The sequence below is a fragment of the Esox lucius genome, chromosome 14 (genome assembly GCF_011004845.1).
Source record: "Esox lucius isolate fEsoLuc1 chromosome 14, fEsoLuc1.pri, whole genome shotgun sequence".
Taxonomy (NCBI): Eukaryota; Metazoa; Chordata; class Actinopteri; order Esociformes; family Esocidae; genus Esox; species Esox lucius.
Genome location: NC_047582.1, coordinates 21852783 through 21863876, shown reverse-complemented (window position 1 = coordinate 21863876; position 11094 = coordinate 21852783).

Here is an 11094-nt window from a genome sequence, read left to right as displayed (position 1 = left end):
AATAAGACGGACTGATGTTTCCTGTAATTTTCCATTGTGCACTGTCTGTGTTTTTTTCCTTGCTTCTGCAAAATGCCAGCACAGAGAGAACATTCTTTTGAAACATGTTGATAGGATCGTTGTGGTTGGGCAAGTACAAGGCCATTGGTGGAGTAAGGACACTTGGATGACACACAGGTTATTGGTACTGATTGATATGAACACTACACAGAGAGCTATATGATCATGTGTAGAATAGAATTATAGCCTCCTTCTCTTTTCCCTGACAGAAAGGGTTGGCCTCATCTGCTCCTCATATGTAAGAGGTAAAAAAAACTCAGTGTTAGGTCGAGAGAGGAGCTCATACCATCTTGTTTAATTCAACCATGAATTTAGAAATACTGATGCCTGTCTTAATTTGAATCCATTTCATCATCTGTATTTGGATTTAGATTTCTATCACGCACAATTTTTTGTCAGATAAAAATCTTCTTTGTCAATGACAATGTAGTATTTATTTTAAAGATGTGAAACAAACTGATGGAACATAACATAGGTTCTTACATATGCTCCAGGGACACTGTGTCAAGAACTGACATTATGCTTAATTAATATACTGAATGAAAATAATCACATGTGTATTCTGAAAGCCAAACCCTGACTGATGTAATCATGTAATGTAGGAGGTAAGATCAGGAATGTATAATGTATCAAATGTACTAAGTCATTGACCATATAATGACATAGAGCAAAGGAGAGAGGTGTAATTGTAGGAGCTTCTAGAGATTAAAGGGGACTGTGCGCCGAGCAGCAATACATGCATTTCATCTGTATATCCCTTGTGTTATGTTAACATTTTGGTAACACTCATTATGTTAGCTGGTCAAGCTAACATAATGGTCTCTCACACGACGTGCTGGTCTTGTGTCGCAGTAATCGAAGTGGACTACTTTAGAGAATATACTGTATGAAATATATGGGTCCTCCCACCTACCTACTTCCTGCTAAAAAAGTTCAGTTCCAATAATAACAAAGATAATAATAGCTTGTGTTTGTGAAAGGTGAGGGGTGATTTAACTTTTAGTGTGTATGATGTTAGACATTAATAAAGGATCCCAGAGGGTGAAATACACAGATCAGCCATAACATTATGACCACTGACAGGTGAATTGAATAACACTGATAATCAAGTTATCATGGCACCTGTCAGTGAGAGGGATATATTAGGCAGCATTTGAACATTCTGTCTTCAAAGTAAGGTTCTGAGTGACTTTGACAAGGGCCAAATTGTGATGGCTAGATGACTGGGTCAGAGAATATCCAAAACTGCAGCCCTTGTGGGGTGTTCCTGGGTCTGCAGTGGTCAGTACCTATCAAAAGTGGTCCAAGGAAGGAAAAGCGGTGAACTGGCGACAGGGTCATGGGCGGGCAAGGCTCATTGATGCACATGGGGAGTAAAGGCTGGCCCATGTGGTCCGATCCAACAGAAGAGCTACTGTAGCTCTATTTTCAGGTAAAATGAATGCTGGTACTGATAGAAAGGTGTCAGAACACACAGTGCATCGCAGTTTATTGCGTACAGGGCTGCGTAGCCGCAGTCCAGTCAGGGTGCCCAGGCTGACCCCTGTCCACTGCCGAAAGCGTCTACAATGGGCATGTGAGTATCTGAACTGGACCATGGAGCAATGGAAGAAGGAGGCCTGGTCTGATGAATCACGTTTTGTGTGTGTGTGTGTGTGAGCAGTGTGTGTGTGTGTGTGTGTGTGTGTGTGTATTGAGGATACGTGTAGTAAGGTGTTGTAAGGTTTAGTAAGATGTAGTGAGTTGTAGTAAGGTGTATATCTTTTTTTATTATGATCCTCCAAACATTTGTCTTGGTCCTCTTGAATCTCTTTTCAAAGCTATCACCCTGAAGTAAACTGTTATTGCACACAGCAATGGAAAAACCACCACGCAAAGTTGGGTTTCGGAAATGACCATGCCAATTTATGGGCTTGAAGTAAGTGAATAAAATAGTTGTCATCTTTTCATGTTAACAATTCCAAATACTGCGAGGTGTGTTAAAAAATTGAGCTGTATTTTCTAAAACAACCCCAGAGAGTGCCTGTCAGGCAGCAGACCACCAAATGGACAACAACCAACTGCAAATCACCCTGAGAGAGCTCAGTATAGCCTATAGAATTCACTCCCACCGCATGAGCCTTAGGGACGACATGGGGTAACACGAGTAAGCCAGTGACCACTAAGCCCCTGAATTGCATTTTAGAAAAGACATCCCAATGGAAAGAGGGGGGCCCGCCAGGCAAAGACATCAAGGACAGTTTGTACATCTGTTCACATTCATACCACTCTTAATCATCAACCTTTTATGCTGGCGTTGTGGAACAGAGTACTAAACACCTCAGTGAAATACTGTGACAGTCTTTGTTACAATTGATTCATGAAGATACACATACAAGCATATCAGGCATATGATCAAGTTCGTGGATGATTCCATCACTGCGTCCCTGCTCAGGAGTGATGAAACAGACCATGGTCTGGTGGTTGATGCTTTTTGTGACTTGTGCAAACGCTCCATCTTGGACATAAATGTTACTAAAACAAAGGGAATGATACTTGGTTTTAGGAAGAAGTCCCCCCTGATTCTTCCAGCTGTTATTCATGGCCAGGATGTTGAAGTATCTGGGAACAATAATTGATAATAAGTTAACATTTTGACCAAATACGGATGTTGTTTGTGCAAAGGCCCATCAGCGCAAGTAATGTTTTAATGGTGATTTTCACTTTTATGAGAATGTTTTATTCTTGTTTAATTTAGTCTCTTTTAACCTTCTCTTTCACTTGCTGGTTTGGGTCATTGTCCTTCAAAAATAAAAATAGGTTTGAGGGAATTGTTAGATTGTGCAGTAAAATTGCATAAATCTAAATGACCTCTCTCAACTGTACAAAGTCAGAGTCCCAAAGAAGGCCAAGTCAGTCCTTGCTGGCCCTAGACACACTCTGTTCACTGAGTTCAGGATGCTTCTATCTGGTCGCCGATACAACCTACCAAGATGCCGGACCAACAGATGTAATAATTATTTTGTCCCTCCTGCTATTGGTATGGAAGACCTGAAGCCCAAGGCAGTAATTCATGTTTTGGGCCCAGAGACTACGTTTATTTCATTTGAACAACTTAGTATTTTGTTTGAATGACTTAGTGAAAAAAAATATATATGTATTTCTTTATTTAATTTTTTTATTCTTGCACACACTGCAGCTCCAATTGTTTTACATAATGGCTCCAGGTAAAATAACGGTCCTAATTGATTCAGTAATATTTGTCCGGGTGTTTCCATATTAGTCTTTGATCAAGGTCCAAAACATATTTGTTATATAGAGTGGTGAAGTGATGCAGTAGCCATTTTCTAAAGATGACAGCAGACTAGTGCTCAGTTTATATAGGCGTGGAGGTATGTTCATTTTAAATAGTGGGGGGTTGTTAGGCTGTGAATTATACTAGCTGCTATTGGTCACATCTAGTGATCAAACCTTTCTCTTTTTATAATACAACTTAAGCACTGAAACAAGACTACCAGATTCAAAGGTTTATTTTTGCTACTTTTATTTGTTGTCATGTTGCCTGGATTTAATATTTTTGGGACAATTCTCTTTGAACATGGCTTGTAATTCTGCTGCATAATGAATTTGGCCTAATTAGACATACTAATGATTATCTAATTTGAACAACTTTGTATCTCATTTGAATGACTTAACAAAAAACAATTAGCATTTAAAAATGAGTATTATTATTTTAATAGTCATTCATTCAAATGAGATAATAAGTCGTTCAAACAAGATTAACTTAATCTCTGGGCCCAAAATTTTTTTTTACTGCCGTGGGCTTCAGGGCTTCTGTATATTGGCTGTCTGAATTTCATAAAGTAATTCTGTTTTTGTGTGTGAATTGTTGTGCGGTGTTTGGGGAGTTAATTGTGTCGATTGTGTTGATGGTTGCTGGCTGTGCAACAAATTGCCCCTTGGGGAAAAAAAAGATGACTAAATAACTACAGTAACTAACTAACTAACTAACATATGTGAGCATTGCAGACCAGTTTGACAAACTTAGTTGTGATGTGGATAAGGGCTATTAATGGGTCTATATTTTTCATTTAAATAATGAACTACATGATTGATACAGTAGATGAAACACACCCACAAGATTTGTAGGTAATTTCCTGAACCATCATTTGAACTCAATCAGAGGAATAATCCAGTCTCACAAAAATCCCTGTTGCAGATATTAATCAGGAAAAAATTTGCCTGGAAGTAGTTTTTTTTATAAACTGAACATATACTTGAGTAGAATGTATTAAAGGTAACTCTTCTTCTAGAGTCGGACATTTCTGTACTCCTTCCACTTAAGTAGAAGTACAAAGGAGTCAGAGTTTACCTTGTGTGCCACAGTGAATTAAATGTTCACAGAATTTGGAGTGACACCTTTTACCCTCCTCTTCACCATCAACCTTTAGTGAGAACCAAACATGGTATATTAGAGTAAGGGTTTGGATTAGACTCCAACCCAGAAACGCCACCTATCATTCCCAAGTATTCTTAGCCAAACAAGAAGGATAGAGAGACGAAAGAGAGAGAAACATAGGGAAGTGTCATCGTAGACAAATAAGAGATCTCGCTTTGCAGCAAACCCAGGGGTAGCTGTGTGTCTCTTCCACACTTGTGGTGGTCTGTCCCTGGGAAGACATTTATCCGATGTTGGCTGAGGTGATGTGTTGTGACACAGGTCTCCAACGGGGACCCAGACAGAAAAAAGGTGACAGGGTAAGAGGTTGGATGGCGTGAGGCGTAGTCTGTGGAAGGAGGGATAAAAGTAGAACGCCCTGCGGTAACTTGGTGGGTTGATGAATGGTAGGGATGGATGGTATAGTCAGTGTGTATCTGCAGTAGACAATTAATCTAACAACCAGAGAAAACAATTGATCATTCACGACATTGCAGGCTAGCCAGCACAATATGAAAATGACAAGTCAATGGCTAGCATAACAAAAACACCATGAACAAGATTGGTCATTCACTGGCATATACCCGGTATGTTTGTTCTGGAACAACTCTCTTGCCTATAAACATATTGTCTTACCTCTTTTGTGTCTACTTCTATGGGGCCTTCTAGAAAAATGAAACTCAGCTGCTTTTTAGACAGAGAGAGAGAGTTAACAAGAGAGAGCCAAGAAAGACATTAGCCTTATTTCTTGTACATTGAAAAGATCTGTCGCATAAAGAGATAACATTGGATTTAAAGAAGGATCTCCGCACAGTCAAGATCAATGTACTATTTTCAATTCACTGTGAGATAGCTTTTGTTGTTTTTGGCTTCGTATTCCAGCACATTGGATTTCCACTGAAACAGTGACTAAGAGGTTGAAGTCAATTGTTTTGCCTTCATTTTTGTCTTCAGCTGGTGTAACATATGCTCAACTGCATTCAGGTTGTGAGATTGAGTTGGCTGAGAACATTCTACCTTTTGACCACGAAAAACTATTTGGTTGCTTTAGCAGTACGTTTGAGGTCATTGGCCTACTCCAATGTGAAATATCATCCAATTATTTTAGATTTGATTAGATCTGAGCAGACAAAATGTTTCTGTACACTTCATCCTGCTGCTGCTGTCAGCAATCACATAATCAATAAAGACAAGTTAGCCAGTGGCAGCCAAACATCAGCCATGCCCTAACCATAACACTACCTCCACCATGTTTCATAGATGAAGTGGTATGGTTTGGCTAATGAGCAGTTCCTTTCTTTCTCCACACTTCTCTTTCCATCTCTCTAGTACAGATTAATCTTCAACTCATCTTTCTGTAAGACTTTCCATAACTCTACAAGTTGTTTATGTAATTTTGGAAACTGTTGAGGCCATTCTCTTCTTGGTACTTATGAGTGGTTTGCATCTTGTGGAAAACCCAGAGGTTATGCTGGTTTTACATTGTCTTCATTAATGTTTTTGACACATCTATGCCTACATCTTGGAGTTTTCTTGTTCATCCACTACAGTGGTTTTATGTGGTCTACCACGTAATTTGCCATTGCAGTTTTTGCTTCTTAACAATGTACCAAACAGCTGATTTTGACACATTCAATGTTTTGTCTTTGTTTGTGAGCGATTCATTAAAATCAGCCTCATGATGGCCTGGTTTACTGACACTGACACTCTGATCCAAATGAGTTACAACAGCAACACACTCGAAACACAAATGCCACATCTAGAATCACCTCCAGACATTTTGTTAACTCTTGTGTATGAACTAACAATGCATCAACACACATCTGACCAAGAAACAGCTAAACAGCCAAATGTCTGATTACTTTTGGTCCTCATAAATGGCGGGACTATGTTTAAAAAGGACTGTAATTCATACAGGGTTCTGGGTTTATAGATGTAAATACCCTGAAATCAAAGCTGACAGATTGCACTTTAAAGGGCCTGTAAACTTGACCAGATTTTCTGCCTATGTGCACATTTCAGCTGATGCTACGAGCATGCACTTAATCTTCATTAATATGAATAGCACTTCAATATCACACACAAACAATCACACATGGCATCTGCCAAAAACAGCAACTGCAGTGCAGTGCAAAATGTGGCACAAGGTTAAGTAGCTTTTACCCAGAGTATAACTGTACCAGTGAATACTGCATGTAACTCAAAACTGCTCAAACAACTAGGGTCAATTTAACTAATCGTTGTTAATCTGATCAATATTTGTAAAACTGCCTGGAAAGAAAATAGTTGCTGCATACCTGACTTGCTGTAACATGTTACATGCTTGCCATGGCTCTCTACAAACATTATACATTTTTGTATGATTCCTGGTATTTTTAGGAAACTAAAACCTTTCTATAAGCAGTATGCCATACATTAATTCAATTTGGATTTGGTGTAGAATTCAATGAGTAGAATGTTTTAACTGAAAAACCTTTCTACATTTAGGGGTGCATGTTTCGATGCTGCCTAGAAAACCGTTGAGTTGAAACCCTGCATTGGTAATGGTGAAAGATTTATAGGACCTTCAACCTCTCAGTCCTTGTCTAATTTCAAATCTGAAGTCGCAGCACATATTTCAATAATCACACTGTAGTCAATATTGACTGTAAAACATGTTTTTGATCACTGGAGTGTAAAAACACACCAAGCTTTAGGGAAAAGTAGATGAGCATATTGTTTCAGGGATACATTTTGCCATGTGGCACCCCCGTAGTGTGTTTGTGTGTGTGTGTGTACAGAGATCAAGTGTCCTTGTTATGTGTTAATCGGAGCTCCCATGTTAACTCTGTTCTGACAAGCAATATCACAAGGAGGGTAGACACTGGAGTCATTTTTTGTACTATCAACCTGGGGCAAATCAACACATTTTATTAATCACCCCCACTTGAAGTCATTTTCCTCAAATTATACAATTATAAAGAGATCCCCTTAATATTTTTTTTTTCAGAGTAATCCCAGAACTGTTTTGATAATGTTCACATTTTGGCAAATATCTGGATTGGACAAGAAAAGGACAAGTACATAAAATGATCAAAAACATACATAGCATGGTGGTCTTTCAGACGGGCAAACCTAAGCTATATTAAGTATTGTTGGCCTACTACTGAAATAAGTAGAGCAGGATGTACAATGTACCCAAAATTCTATTTGGACAATTATTATATCAACAAGACAAATCTCAGTGGACCATTTGTGCAAACTTAGATATCCCCTTTTATTCACAGGTAAACAAATTAAGAAAGGCAAATTACTATGATGTTGTTCTGATAGGCAGGCAAATGCTAATTTCTTCTCATCAACCAGAGGTTTTACTCAGCTTCAGAGAAGCCAATCCATAATTCCACCCTAAATGTTGAGGGCAATACATTATCAATACTTACATTTTGTAACATTCACAAGTATCCCTAGCACTGCACATAAAGCTGCACATACACTGTGATTAAATAATAGTTCATTAATATTGTAAGCAAAATATTCATCCATCAGCCTTATTAATTAATAAATATAGCTCCACTAAACTTTATCCATGGCATTTTTATCCGATACCCACACATTTTGTTAATTGTTTGTCAACTCAATACCCAACACAATCTAGAATCCAAGGACAACCATATCGAAATATGACAGAGACTAGAGATAATTAGTTCTAAATAGTATTGGATATGTAGACACAAACTATTGAATCTAATTCGACCATAACTAATGAAGCTAGATATTAGCTTAAACATTGGTTGCTCAGTCAGACTGCTCCTGTCTGTGCCTGGACAAGTTTAGGTGAATCTACAGCCCCTTATCTCTCCTCTGTTATTCAGTGATCTCAACAGGGATATACTCAATCCAATACAAGTATACATTATAAATAGAAATACCATTAAAATAAAATAAAAAAATAGTACAATAATCAGATGTACAAAAGGGCAAATATAATTCAGTCCAATAGATACATACAAGTAGCAACAAGCAAGTAAGTGTGTATAGTATGAGTGTTTGGAAGTATTGAATGTGTATTACATGAGTGTACAAACCCGATTCCAAAACAGTTTGGACTCTGTACAAATTGTGAGTAAATAAGGAATGGAATAATTTACAAATCTCATAAACTTATATTTAATTCACAACAGAATATAGATAACATATCAAATGTTGAAAGTGAGACATTTTGTAATGTCATGCCAAATATTGGCTCATTTTGGATTTCATGAGAATTACACATTCCAAAAAAGTTGGGACAGGTAGCAATAAGAGGCTGGAAAAGTTAAATGTACAGATAAGGAACACCTGGAGGACCAATTTGCAACTTATTATGTCAATTGGCAACATTATTGGGTATAAAAAGAGCCTCTCAGAGTGGCAGTGTCTCTCAGAAGTCAAGATGGGCAGAGGATCATCAATTCCCCCAATGCTGCGGCGAAAAATAGTGGAGCAAAAATTGCAAAGAGTTTGAAGTTATCATCATCTACAGTGCATAATATCATCCAAAGATTCAGAGAATTTGGAACAATCTCTGTGCGTAAGGGTCAAGGCCGGAAAACCATACTGGATGCCCATGTTCTTCAGGCCCTCAGACGGCACTGCATCACATACAAGAATGATACTGTAATGGAAATCAAAACATGGGCTCAGGAATACTTCCAGAAAACATTGTCGGTGAACACAATCCGACGCTATAGGTCAAAAAAGAAGCCGTATCTAAACAGGATCCAGAAGCGCAGGCGTTTTCTCTAGGATCCTTTCCCAAGGATCACTCATAATGGACTATGGCAAAGTGGAAAAGTGTTCTGTGGTCAGACTAATTAAAATTTGAAGTTCATTTTGGAAAACTAGGACGCCATGTCATCCGGACTAAAGAGGACAAGGACAACCCAAGTTGTTATCAGCGCTCAGTTCAGAAGCCTGCATCTCTGATGGTATGGGGTTGCATAAGTGCGTGTGGCATGGGCAGCCTACACATCTGGAAAGGCACCATCAATGCTGACAGTTATATCCAAGTTCTAGAACAACATATGCTCCCATTCAGACGTCGTCTCTTTCAGGGAAGACCTTGCATTTTCCAACATGACAATGCCAGACCACATACTGCATCAATAACAATGTCATGGCTGCATAGAAGAAGGATCCGGGTACTGAAATGGCCAGCCTGCAGTCCAGATCTTTCACCCACAGAAAACATCTGGCGCCATGAAAATTAAAGTCAACTTATTTTTCTCAGTTTAAACATTTGATATGTCATATTTGATATTGTATTCTGAATAAAATATAGACATTTGAAACTTCCACATCATTGCATTCTATTTTTATTCACAATTGTACAATGTCCCAACTTTTTTGGAATCGGGTTTGTATGTGAACATAACAGAACAAGAGTGAGAATAAATAGTGCAAAAAAGAAGTGGGTATGTGGTGTTCTCAGATGACTGTTTGGCCTTTTTTGAAAAATATGAATCTAACCGTGTATAATGCGTCAAATCTGAAGGCCTGCTGTCATGTCTGGCAGATTCTATAGGTGCATCTCAAGGTGTGATTCTTGGGCCTAACCCTATTTTCTGTTTATTATAATGACATTTCCCATGCTACCATTAAATACCTAATCCACCCGTCCACAATGACCATAGCTTTAAAAACTAAAACGAAATTTCTGACCTCCATCCACAGTACTCAAAAACAGCTGGTGGCATTATCATACTGGAAAATTCAGACATTATAAGAGAACAGCGTTTGCGCTATAGGGTGCACTTGGTCCAGTACAATTTAAGCACATTTCTTAGCAATTGTATGACCATGAAGAGCAATCATCGGACTGAATAAGTCACACGACATGGCTACCCATTAACAGTTGGCAGCAGACATTGTGGGCTGAAGTCATTTTTTGACTTTCTCCTAATGTAAATCCATCCAGATGTATGAAACAGAGTGAAAGATGACTCATTAGACCATATTACTTTTTTCCTGTTGCTCAGGTTTCCAGGCTGTGTGCTCCTTACACCAAGTTATGTGTCTTTGTGCATTGGTCTTGGATGCAAGTGGATTACAAACAATAGCCCTGCCATAAATTCCAGCTTTACGAAGCTCACAAACTGAGTTTTTTGGGCCACAGAGGTAGTACTTTGTTTCTGTGGTAATGTTTGAAGCTTTTGGGCCATTAAGCAAACAATCCAGGTGTCTGTCTATCCCTGTCATATTAAACTTGTTGCCACTGTTTGGCATATGCTGTCATAATTTTTGAAACTGTTAACCTTGACACATTGAATACATTTAGTAATTTTGTGACCTGCAATTTGGACACCCACTATTTGGCTTCTTTGGAATTCTGCTAGTTGCCTCATGTGTTTTGAAAACTCAAATATCAAAGAGATAATTGTCAAATCCTTTTTATAGCTGACGAATGTTTTATGAAACCCAAATCAGCAACTTTGATTAGATTCAATAGTTACTGATTTGATGCATTTGCAAGGTTCCCTCATTTCACTCACAACTGCCTCTGCCATGTTAACATAACAGCAACATGGTGTAGGGAAAGGTCCCAATGTTTTTAGATTTAATCTGACTTAGAAAGTTTTTGGGCTCACTAGATTCCT